Source organism: Carcharodon carcharias, chromosome 20, assembly GCF_017639515.1.
Source record: "Carcharodon carcharias isolate sCarCar2 chromosome 20, sCarCar2.pri, whole genome shotgun sequence".
In the NCBI taxonomy this organism is placed as follows: Eukaryota; Metazoa; Chordata; class Chondrichthyes; order Lamniformes; family Lamnidae; genus Carcharodon; species Carcharodon carcharias.
Window position 1 is genome coordinate 59,698,567 of NC_054486.1, and position 12,996 is coordinate 59,711,562.

At 39.7% G+C, this 12,996-nt stretch overlaps 1 protein-coding gene across 5 annotated transcripts in view; it reads right to left on the reverse strand.

The window, feature by feature from the left end:
- arid4a (AT rich interactive domain 4A (RBP1-like)) overlaps positions 1 to 12,996 on the reverse strand; it is a 119,501-nt gene that overhangs the window by 105,253 nt on the left and 1,252 nt on the right. The gene's annotated exons all lie outside the window — the stretch shown is intronic.

Below are 12,996 nucleotides of genomic sequence, written 5' to 3' on the forward strand. Positions count from 1 at the left end.
ACTAGTACCTTGTTGCACTCAGGCCTCATTACACACTCCCACAAAATTCATTACTGACAGGTGTAAGCTGGTGCATTTTGGCAAGAATAAGGAGGCCACTTACTAGTTGGGTAATAAGACACTGAATGGCTTGAGGAGCCAAGGAATACGAGATATTAACAGATTAAATCAAAAGCAAATTACTGCAGATGCTGGAAATCTGAAAAAAAAAATGCTGGAAATACGCAGGTCAGGCAGCACCTGTGGAGAGAGAAACAGAGTTAATGGGCAGAATTTAATGTGGGCAGCCAGGTTTTGAGAGTGGGGGGTGGTTGGTGACATTGACCTCCACAATGAAAATGGGTGGCCATCAACTTGATCTCCAGGACAGAATAAAGTACATAACTGGTGTAGCAGACACACTGCCTCCGAGGATTCCTGGGACATTAAATCCTGGAACCTTCTAGTGGGATTGGCTGGCTGCTTCCAGTACTGGCAGCACCACTGGTAGCAGTGGCCACTGTCAATATTGCACTGGGGCCTAAGCAGAGGTTTGCCGATGGATCCTCCAGAGTCAGCTAAGTGTGGCATGATGTAGGGCCCAGGGATGGGGGAATCGGCAGCAAAGGCAGGGGAGGGGGGGTTCCTTCGGGTCCCCCACTTCCTGATGCTGGGTCCCTCAGTTGGACATAGGAGTACCCGAGAACCAGGGAACCCCGAAAAGACTGCAGGCAAACCCAGTTTGCTGTGCAGTAATCCTGGGTGGTGAGTACCCCACCTGGCACTGGTAGGATTCCAAGGGCAGCAAAACCATTAAGCCCTCCCATTCCCCGGACTTAATCAGAGGGAGATGAAAAAGTAAAAACAAAAATACCTGGAAAAACTCAGCAGGTCTGGCAGCATCTGCGGAGAGGAACACAGTTAACATTTCGAATCCGTATGGTTCTGTTGAAGAGTCATAAGGACTCGAAACGTTAACTGTGTTCCTTTCCGCAGACGCTGCCAGACCTGCTGAGTTTTTCCAGGTATTTTTATTTTTGTTTTGGATTTCCAGCATCCGCAGTTTTTAGCTTTTATCTTAGAGATGAAAAAGTGTTGGGGTCTCCACCTCACACCTTCCTGGCTGATCCTCTCCTGCCTCTGAGGGGTTGGGGTGGAGTCATTAAATTCCACCTAACCCATCAAGTCAATGACCGTCATCAGTTTTAACGGAAGAAGCGAGTGGGCAAAAATGTGGCAAATGGAATTTCAATACAGATAAACGTGAGGCCATCCGCTATGGATCAAGGATAGAGCTGAATACCTTCTCAATTATGAAAAGCTAGAAAGTGTAATGGTCTAAAGAGATTTGGGTGTCCAGGAACATAGTCATGAACAGGTATAGAAAATAATAATAAGTCTAATGGGATACTGGCCTTTATATTTAGAGGACAAGAATACATGTTATACTACAGCTATACAAAGTCCTGGTTAGATCACACACAGAGTATTGTGAGCAGTTCTGGGCATGGCCAATGTATCCTTCATAAAAGCAGAAAATGGTTGAAAAACTCAGCAGGTCTGGCAGTATTTGTGGAGAGAGAAACGAAATTAAAGTTACAGACTCGAAACGTCAACTTTGTTTCTCTTCCCACAGATGCTGTAGACCTGCTGAGTTTTCCCACCATTTTTTGTTTTTATTTTGGATTTCCAGCATCCACAGTATTTTGCTTTTATCCTTCTAAAGCTCTGGAGGGAATGCAGTACAGATTCACCAGAAAGATACCTGGACTTCAAGGGTTAAATTATAAGGAAAGATTACACAAATTTGGAAGTTAGAAAGTTATGGGGTGATTTGATTGTAGTTGAGGTATTAGGGGACATAGAAAGAGTAAGTAGGAAGAAAATTGGGGAGTCTAGGGCTAGGGGGCATAGTCTGAAAATTAGAGCCAGACCTTTCAGGAGTGAAATCAAGAAGTATTTCTACACACAAATGGTGATACAAGGTTAAAACTCCTTTTTGCAAACAACAACTGATGCTAGATCAATTGTTAATTTTAAATTTGAGATTGATAGTTTTTTGTTAACCAAAGCCATTCAGGTATATGGAGCAAAGGCAGGTATATGCAGCTAGGTCACATTTCAGCCACGATGTCAGCGAATGGCAGAACAGGCTCCAGGAGCTAAATGGCCTACTCCAGTTCCTGTGTGCCTATGATCTAGAGATAGACAAATCATTAAATGTAGCAGCAGCATTGGTTAAAAAGGCCATAAAAGCAAATAAAGCACACGGATTCATTTCTGGACTGATAGTAGTGGAAAACTGGGAAGTCATGCTAAACTTGCATAGAGCCTTGGTTAGACCACACTCAAGAGTACTGAGCATGGTTCTGATCTCCATGTTATAAAAAAACATAATAAAGGATTGGAGAAGGATCTAAAAAGATTCAAAGGACATTTACCTAAGTGCCATTCATGACCACAGGACATCTCAAAGCAGTTTACAGCCAATGAACTGTTTCTGAAGTGTCATCAAGATCGTAATAGGGAAACGAGGACAATATCAGAACTAAGATGCATTTATCAGGAAAGGCAGAACAGGCTTTGGATCTTTTCTCTAGAAAAGAGAAAGCTCAAGAATAACCTGATCAAAGTCACCAAGACAATGAAAAGGTTTGATAGAGTAGACAAGAACATGCATTTCTATAGTACCTTTACACGGTTAACCAGCCCAAGGCAATTAACAGGAGCATTATAAAACAAAACTTGACACCAAGCCCCATAAGGCAATATTAGGTCAGTTAAGCAAAAACTTGGCCAAAGAGGAGCATCTTCAAGGGGAACAGAGAGGAAGACAAGCATAGGGATTTAGGGAATGCACAAGAGGCCAGCATTGGAGGACTGCAAAGATCTCAAGAGCTTGTAGGAGGAGTAGGTTACACAGACAGAGGCATAAAATAAATGTTTCTACTTGTGGGAAAGTCCAAAACCTGAGGTCACGAATTTCAGCCACTAATAAATCCAACGGAGTATTCTGGAGAAACTTCCTTATCTAAAGAATGGTATGAATGTCAATGCTATACCACAAGGGTAAGTTGAGGATAACATTTCCTTGCACATTTACCAGGAAACTAAATAAGCATAATCGGATGAAAGGATTAGATGAAGCAGGATGACAGGAGGTATCAACATATACTATTGGGATGAACTGGCCTGTTTTTGTGTTGCGCCCTCAATGCAACTCAATGAAAAAGACAGTCTGTCTATCCACGCTAATCAAAAGTACCCCAGGAGACTACATGAACCTGGAGATATTCTTTGCTACCTACCATTCTTTGCTTCAGCCAGGAACCAGCTTTCTGGTATTTTGGACGAGCTCAACATTATGAAGCATGGGAGATGGAAGGTCAACCAAGAGAGCATTTATGGATGTCAGTTTCAGTGGCAAGTGGTCTGAGCTCAAGGTAGGGGATGATAGAGGTAAAAATAGGCAGCTTTGGTGGACTGGGGCACATGAGGATGAAAGGACTGAGAGCACAAAAAGCGTGATCAGGCCTTATTGAATTGAGTAGAATAGGTCTATACTTTCTGGAGTTCAGAGGAATGAGGTGTAATCTAACTGAAACTTTTAAGATTCTGCGAGGACTTGACAAGATGGATGTTATGGGGCTGTTTCCACCAGATGAAAGGTCCAGAATAAGCAGGATAGTCTCAGGGTAAGGGGCTGGTCATTTAGAACTGAGATGAGGAATTTCTTCACTTTTAGAATTCTATGTCCTAGAGGGCTGTGCATGCTCAGTCATTGAGTATTTTCAAGACCAAAATAGGTAGATTTTCAGACTAAGGGAATCAAGGGAAATGGGGATTGGACAGTAAAGTGGAGTTGAGATCAAAGATCAGCCATGATTGCAGGCTCAAAAAGCTGTATGGCCTACTTCTGCTCCCATTAATGTTCTCACAATCGTCTTGAAAATGGTTGGAATAGATGCTAAGTGTACAAAATTTGAGGTGGCGAGATCACAGGTGATGTAGTCAGCATTCACACTTTTCAGCTGTTCAGCTTATGCATGGAAGCTGAATTGGTGCTGAGTAGTGTTTAAATGAAGAAGCCAGGTATAGCAAAGCGAAATACTGTGGATGCTGGAAATCTGAAATTGAAAAGAATGCTGGAAAAACTCAACAGTTCAGGCAGCTTCTGTGGAGAGAAACAGAGTTAACACTTCAGGTCAAACAGCCTCTCATCAGAATGATTCTGATGAAAGGTCACTCAACCTGAAACATTAACTCTGCTTCTCTCCAAAGATGCTGCCTGAGCTGTTGAATTAAGCCAGGTGTAGACTCTACGGGGCCTGTAGGGACAAGAGTGTGAAAGCAGGTAGAGGAGCCACTGCTGGAGATAGTCTAGCTTCAATCAGATAAGCAAAAGTAGAGCTAAGTGAGGACAATCCCACTGAGCTGGACTATGCAAGGTGGAGGATGGTGTGATTGAATGAGTCCAAAGTTGCAGAACGGTTGATAATCCATCACATCACACAGCTTGTCGTCTGTACCTTGGACTGGTGCTGTTTCAGTGTTGTGGCAGAGATGAATAATAGTAGATAAAAAGGAAATGGCAGATGAAATGGACAAATATTTTGCTTCTGTCTTCACTTTAGAGGGTATAAAAAACATTCCAGTAATAGCGGTAAATCAGGAGGTGGAAGGGAGAGAGGAACTTAGTGAAATTACAATCACTCAGAAAGCGATACTGAGCAAACTGTTGGGAGCTGCGGACTGACGAGTCTCCGGGTCCAGATGGACTTCATCCTAGGGTCTTAAAAGACGTGGCTAATGAGGTAGTAGATGTGTCAGTGTTAATTTTCCAAAATTCTCTCAATTCTGGAAAGCTCCATCAGACTGAAAAGTAGCAAAATAACCCCTCTATTCAAGAAGGGAGGGAGGCAGAAAACAGGAAACTATAGGCCAGTTAGCTTGACATCTGTTGTGGGGAAGGTGTTGGAGTTGCTCATTAAAAAGATGGGCACTTAGAAAAACAGAAGGCAATCAGGAAGAGTCAGCATGGTTTTGTTTAACCAATTTACTAGAGTTCTTTGAAGGAGTAACATGTGCTGTGGATAAAGAGCAGCCTGTAGACATACTGTACTTGGATTTCAAGAAGGCATTTGATAAGGTGCCTCATTAAAGGTTATTGCAGAAAATAAAACCTCATGGTGCAGGGGGTAACATATTAAACTGGATAGAGGATTGGCTGGCTGGCAGAAAGCAGAGGATACATAAATGGGTCTTTGCCTGATTGGCAGGATGTGACTAGGAGGGTCCCGCAGGGGTCTGTGCAGGGGCCTCAACTTTTTAGAATTCACATCAATGACTCAGATGAGGAGAGTGAAGGCATGGTGGCTAAATTTGCAGCCGACACAAAGATAGCAAGGAAAGTACATTGTAAATAAGACATAAGGAGTTTGCAGACGGATATACATAAGTTGAGTGAGTGGGCAAACATCTGGCAGATGGAGTATAACGTGGGAAAATATGAGGTTGTTCACTTTGGCAGGAAAAATAAAAAAACGGAGAATGACTGCACAATTCTGTGGTGCCGGGGATCTAGGTGTTCTCATGCATGAGTCACAAAAAGTTGGTACGTAGGTACAGCATGTAATCAAGAAGGCTAATGGGATGCTATCCTTTATTACGAGAGGAATTGAACATAAAAGTAAGGATGTTATGCTTCAGTTATACAGGGCATTGGTGAGACCGCACCTCGAATACTGTGTGCAGTTTTGGTCTCCTTACTTAAGGAAGGATGTAAATTCATTGGCGGCGGTTCAGAGGAGGTTTACTAGGTTGATACCTGGAATGAGATAGGTTGGACAGGCTGGGCTTGTTTCCATTGGAGTCTAGAAGAGTGACGGGTGACTTGACTGAAGTATATAAGATCCTGAATGGTCTTGACAATGTTTCCTCTTGTGGGTGAGTCCAGAACTAGGGGGCACTGTTTTAAAATTAGGGGTCACCCTTATAGGACAGAGGTGAGGAGAATTTTTTTCTCCTGAAAGTGTGACTTTGCAACTCTGCCTCAGAAAAAGTGAAAGTGGGGTCACTGAATAATTTTAGAACAGATAGATTCTTGTTAGGCAAGGGAATTAAAGGTTATCAGGGTAGATGAGAATGTGGAACTCGAAACACAAACAGATCAGCCATAATCTTATTGAATGGTAGAGCAGACTCGAGGGGCCAAATGGCCTACTTCTACTCCTATTTTCTATGTATGTTCATATGTTTATATGAATGTCTCTTTGGAGAGATTCAAACAGCAGTTGCGGGGAAGATGGACAGGAAAGGGGAGAAAAGACTGAGCTCAAGTGCTTTTTCTGTTTGACAGATTGGGGTGTTGTCAACAGCTTTGAAAAGGAGATGACAGTCCCTGAAGAAAGGAAACCAATTACAACGTTTTAAGGATTAAGGTTGGGAAAGGAAATTGGAGGTCAGGTGTTCAATGGTAAGGAGCTCAAGAGAATGAGAGGCAGGCCCCATGGACAAGTTCAGCTTGGAGAAGGCATGAGGGGAAACAGGAGGGAAATGAGAGGGAGATGAAGATTCAGCACAAGGAAGCCGGAGGGGGGGTGGTCTGATGGGCACACAGGACTGTAACAGTAGGGCATATGATCTCACTTGTACAAATCAAGCTTTGGGAAGACAGAATCCACCCTGGCCATAAAATATTGGGAAGACAGAATCCACTGTGTTCCATCCACCATAAACTGCACTCCTGCACCACCGATTCCATCCCTCTCCCTGACAACTGTCTGAGGCTGAAATGTGTCATATCTGTCCCCAAGTTGAACTTTCAACTATATATCCAAAATCACTAAGATCACCTACTCCACCTCTGTAACATGGCCCGCCTTTACCCTGCCCCAGTTCTTCTGCTGCTGAAACCCTCGTAACATGTCTTTGTTACCTCTATACTTGGCTATTCTTAAATACTCCTGGCCTTCCACATTTTATCCTCCAAAACCTTACGGTTATCCAATACTTTGCTGCCCTTGACCTAACTCACATCAAATACCATTTACTGATCACTCCTGTGTTCGCTGACCTATACTGGCTCCCAGTCAAACAGCACCTCAACTTCAAAATTCTCATTCTTGTTTGCAAATTGCTTTCTGGCTTGACTTCGTTCTGTCTCTCTAATCTTATCCAACCCCACAGCCACCCCACCCCCAAGATATCTGTGCTCTTCTAATTCCCACCTCTTGAGCATCCCTGACTTTAATCACTCCATTACGGGTTATGCCTTCAGTTGCCTGGGCCTTAAGCCCTGGAATTCCCTTCTGAAACACTCCTTAAAACCTATCTGTTTCATTAAGTTATTGGTCAGCTGACCTAACATTTCTTTACATGGTTCTGCGTCATATTTGGTTTCATTATGCCTCTGTGAAGCGCCTTCGGATGTTTTATTATATAAAATGTAAATACAAGTTGTTGTAGTTGGAAGTTAAAGTGGAAGGGCTAGGGAAGTTTTCGGAGACTTTCAGTAGTGGAGAAAACAAAAATTAGGCTTGTCTTTAGCTAGCCCAAGAAGAGGATGGTGTTATAAGTCTTGAGAATACAATCATAGGACAATAACATGAACCTTTAGAGTTTACATCAGTAGCCCAAACTCAAGAGCTGAGATTGGATTTGAATTTGAAATTGTTGTCACAAATATCTTCACTTCACAAATGCAGATTAACTGTTCAAGTTTGCCAGATATTTTTTAAACTATCCCGTTTACAAGAAGCTCAACCAGTTACCTACAGCAACACCGATGCTCCTTCCAGTTTAGTTTATCGCCTCCATTTATATAGTAAATTATATTTGTCTGCAAGTGTTGATGGTTCTACCTGTAACTGTAGGACACCGAAACCGAACTTCATCTAAGCCGAACATAAATCAAAATAATTACTTCAAATAACTGTAAGCAGAAATTCATAACTTCAAAATAATTGCAGCATATTTTTACTGATTATATAGACTGCAAAATAAACCAATGAGCAATCTATACCTGAAGAATCCTGAGCTATTTTGTTTAGACATCTGAATACAAATCTGTGACCAAATATTTATACAAACTTTGACAAGATTTTTAAAGACAAACTTTTTGAAGCTTGATTAAAAAAACTGGACCATCAATTCTGTTGTACCTAAATTAATCACAAGTCAACAGGACTTTAAATGTGTATATAACGATATAGTAAGCCAACAACAGATGATGTTTGTCACACACTGGAAAGCAGTTGCATGGGTCCAAGGTCAGTGCTCAATTAAATCTGCTTCAATTTTAATTCATGGCCCTGAAGTAGAATGCAAAACTCTGACAAATCAGAACATATTCTCTTGCATATCTTGGACTAGTCAATAGGTCCACCCAAATAGGAACGTGTTAATGAGATTACTATTCCTTCGCACCAACCCAAGCCTTCTAGAATTTGCACTGGCGATCCACTGGACTCAAGAGTTGGCCAACTTATGCACCTCCAGTTCTTCACTGATGTCCACACCTATGCACCAAATATTTCTACCATCATGATTAGTCTGGATCTAAATGCTCTAAAGACTGTCCAGTCAAGAAGAGCTATGCATGCTTTCCAATTAAAACAGAGCCTTCAGGTTGGCCCACTTTCCTGATGTATTGCTCGTGAATCCTAGAAAAAGACATTCCAAGCCAAGAAAGATTCTTGGATTATCCCGCATGATTTTCAGAGTCTGTTATTTTTCCCTCAACTATCACTAGTGATTCCTGGATCTTTAATAGCTCGTACAAATAATTTTTCCTTAATTTCACCCACAATAAGAAAACCTCAGCAGATGCAAAATACAACACAAATAAAATGCTGCTGCCCCAATGGAGGATGAGGTTACACCCCACCCCCACGACTCCTCCTTCATTTATGCTAGCAACTCCTAGTGACAGTACCTCATCTAAGTAGTTAATTTCCATAAGCGTTGCCTCATCGAATTTAACACATTTGTATTTGTTACCAAGATTGTTTGCATTCCAGGTTTGTGAGCATCATTACAGCCATCAGCCATGTTTATAACAGTATACTTCGCTGCCCTTATTTGTTTTTGGTGTACTTGTTTAAAGTTTAATTTAAAAAACAAGATAATTTAGATTTGGCTCTGCAGATAAAATTGCTATATTATCAATTTATTTATTTCAGTCAGTTATAATCTCTGCAATATATGTCATGCATTATTAAACATTGTAAACTAAAGGTTGTAGCCAGTTTCCAGATCTCTGGAATGATTCTCCATCTTCCTTCCCTGTTTGTGGGCAAAGTGCCCCACCAAGCAGCTTCACTGTAAATCTCCGAGAAATCACTATCACACATAACTATAAGCAAGAAGGGATTTCACCTTCAATGATGATGTCATTTCACTTTTTTTTAAGAAAGGCAGCTCAGTTTCCTGGCTTACTGATTGACAGTGGCATGGAAACATAAGGCACTGGTTTATCTTTCAAATTTCCTATTTACAGAAAAATTGCTGACCAGAGGCATGACCTTTCTCTGATAGATGAAAATGTGGATGAGTGAACCCCACCTTGCCTTTTGACGTATTTGGAACAGTTAGTTTAAATATGTATTTCTGGAGGTTTGGGGGAAAAAAATGCTCATTTCCTCATTTGGGAACTGATGTGCCATTCAGAGAAACCTAAATAAAAGCCAAAAGAAGAAATTAATGAAAGGTAACTTTAGAAGTCATTTTTCAGTGCTAGATTCAAAAGTGTAAGGAACTTCTAACGAAATCAAGAAGTGATCACAATCATGCAATCACCCTCAGCCAAAATGGGTTGGTTTCAATGTAACACAACATGTGTCAGTCTGTAATCCAACGAAAAGTGCTTTTTTAATTACACAAGAGAAAAAGATTAGTCTTTTTTTCCTTGAGAAAAAAAACTGTCAAGGTAGTTTGACTAAATAGCAGCAAAACTTACACTAACAATGGAAAGCAGAATTAATGTGAAAACTGGCACTCCACAAGCTGTGTAAAAACCATGTTTGCATCCAAACTGTAATTTCTAAAGTTGAAAACTAAGAACTACTCAAAAATGTCCTCCAATAAAATTGTATCAAATAAAGGCTGTTAACACCTTGGCTTTTATATTTGAAACATAAATGCATAAACAGCACTTATTTGACCAAAAATAAATTTCCCCCTTCTGTTACTGCATGCTCATTTGCTTTTTGACTGATCCATCAAATTTTACTTCACATGCATGGATTGAGAAATCACCAATTAGGCTCAAATATCACAAGTGGATTTAGTACTGTAGTACTACAATATTGGCATGCACTTTAAAAAAATCTTTTTCCACTCCCTTTCCTCGAAACAAACATATTCAATATTTACTATTTTAAAATTTGCATTATGCTTCGTTTAGTTTTATTTATTTTACACATAACTTAAGAAAGACTCAAGTGGAGGAAGCTGCTGATGGTCAAGCATTTTGAGCTGCTAAGAGTAAGTGCTTCAGTATTAGCCCAAGGGCTAACCCAATATCTGATTGTCTTGGGAATATGCACCAAGATACCTTGTGGATTCCGAAGGAATGTAATTAAACTGTATATGCCTCACTACTTTTGTGGATCTTTCACAACAATGTAAATCCATCTTCAAAACACATTTTTTGTTTACTCAATTTCAGGATCTGGGCATTGCTGGCAAGGCCAAAATTTACTGCCCATCCCAAATTGCCCTTGAGAAGGTGGTGAACCATCATCTTGACTACTGAGTGCCATGTTGGCCATTTCAGAAGGAATTTAAGAGTCATCCACATTGGGTCTAGAACCACATATAAGCCAGACAGGTAAAAAAGAGCAGGCTCAGATTGGTGAACCAAGTGAGTTTTCTTAATGACAATCCAGTAGTTACATGTCACTATTACAGATACAATACTAGCTTTCAGATTATTCATCCCAGGCCAGTAGATTACTAATCCAGTAACACAATCACTATGCTACCTTTCCCGGTAACAAAAATACCAACCACTTCTTTGAGACCAAGCACTTGCAGTTATCATTTGACCCATTATCAAAAGGAATCCAATGCCTAATGAGATTAATTCGCTTATGGAGTTTGAATCAGTGAAACACCTTTGCACACATACACAGCATATTGATTTCACTACTCCCTCTTCCTGTCAGTACTTTGCAAACTTGTATTTAAAAACAACACACATGTAGATAAATGGTTTCAAAACAAGTACATAACCTTCTTCCCAGCCAGAAACAAGACAGTCATCAATACATTTCCAGATCACAGACTTTAATATTAACTACTTGGAACCAAACCATTTATATCTAGTCAAAATTTAGTACTTCAATAATGCAATGATACATGCTGATAAACAAAAAGACAAAGGTGAGCATGTGTTATTCATATTTTGCTCCTTCCCTAAGCAAAATGGGATTTCTAATTAAGAGCCCAAAAGAGCAGTATTTCTCTAGCTAAGCCACTCATTTGGTATTCAAAATATATGAAATGTGCAATCTACTCCTCTTAATTCAAAGTGTTTTTTTTTACTATGAAAAGCTTGCAATTACTCAGCAGCTTGAATTAAGTAAACATCACAAGAAGTCATATTAAGAGAATACTGTATTCTTAAATAATACTCAAGTAAAACAATGTTGAACCAACAAATTCCAGCACAACAATTTTCAAAAGGATTTGTAATTGCTGAGAGAAAAATCACCTGTCAAATTTGGTAGCAATCCAATCTTGAGGTCCGATGTTACAATAGTGTTTACTCTCACACCACCCCAGCAGTTGCCAAAATATCCATATTTAAAAGTAACTACTTACCGGTAAGAGAAAGTCACTTATATTAGTTATTTTAGATGGACTTACACTTAAATAAAATAAATACTTTCCTCTATTAAGTGCAAAGCTGATTAAGTGCTATAATTTCAGATGAGACATTAAACTGAGGCCCCATCTATCCTCAGGTAGATATGAAAGGTCTCACTATACAAAGAAGAGCAGAAGCATTCTCCAAATGTTCTAGCTAATATTTATCCCTCAAACAGCAGCACTAAAACATATTATTTAGTCATTTTTCTCATTTCTGTTTTTAAGGGAACTTGCTATATGCAAACTGAATGCCTTGTTTCCCTACATGACAACAGTGGCTACAATTCAAAGTGCTTCGTTGACTGACAAGCAGCTAGAAACATCCTGAAGTTGACACTATACAAATGCAAGTTCTTCTTCAGGTGTGTAAAGCAAGCATCAAGTATGCTTATGTAAAAACCCAAATACTTCTCAAGTCATGTCTAAGCTGGACAGTTATTATACACTAAAAGAATTAATGTCCTAGCCAACTGATATTTCTAACAATATATTTGACATTTATTTTATTACTTACAAGCAAATGAATAAACTGAAACAGATCACGATTTGCTGACTGCAATTACAACTGGAAACCTACAACCAAACAAATAAACTAAAACAGATCAGTTTGTTGAACGCTGTTACAGCTGAAAATTATCAAAAAAAATTGCACACATACCAAAAGACAATGCAAATGGCCATTAAACAGTTCAAAATCGTTATTAGGCAAATGCACAATGTTTTGAGTTTTTCTGCAGTTTCCAATTGTGACAACATTCATTAAACATGGGGCTTTTTCAATGATACATTTGTAAAAGATAGATTTGTGGGGCATAAGGGTACAGTTTGAAAGGCACAAGAAGTCCTCCAGCACCTTACCCAATCTAGCATAAAGTTTGAGGGGATTCTCCAAAAAAATCACCATTTTCTTTTATCCCTTGCAGTATCCTCTTTCATTCTAAGTGCATTTTAGTACTTCATAATTTTGCTTCTTCTGAAACACTTTCAGAAGTTTCATCCGTTAGTCTATATTTCAAAAGGCAGTTATTGGTGGTTATGTATAATATCTATCATTAGAAATTAACCACAACAGTGCTCCAAACAGTATTCCTAGCATTATTACTACTAGACCTACTCAGTTCAAATAACTATTTTAATAAGAAC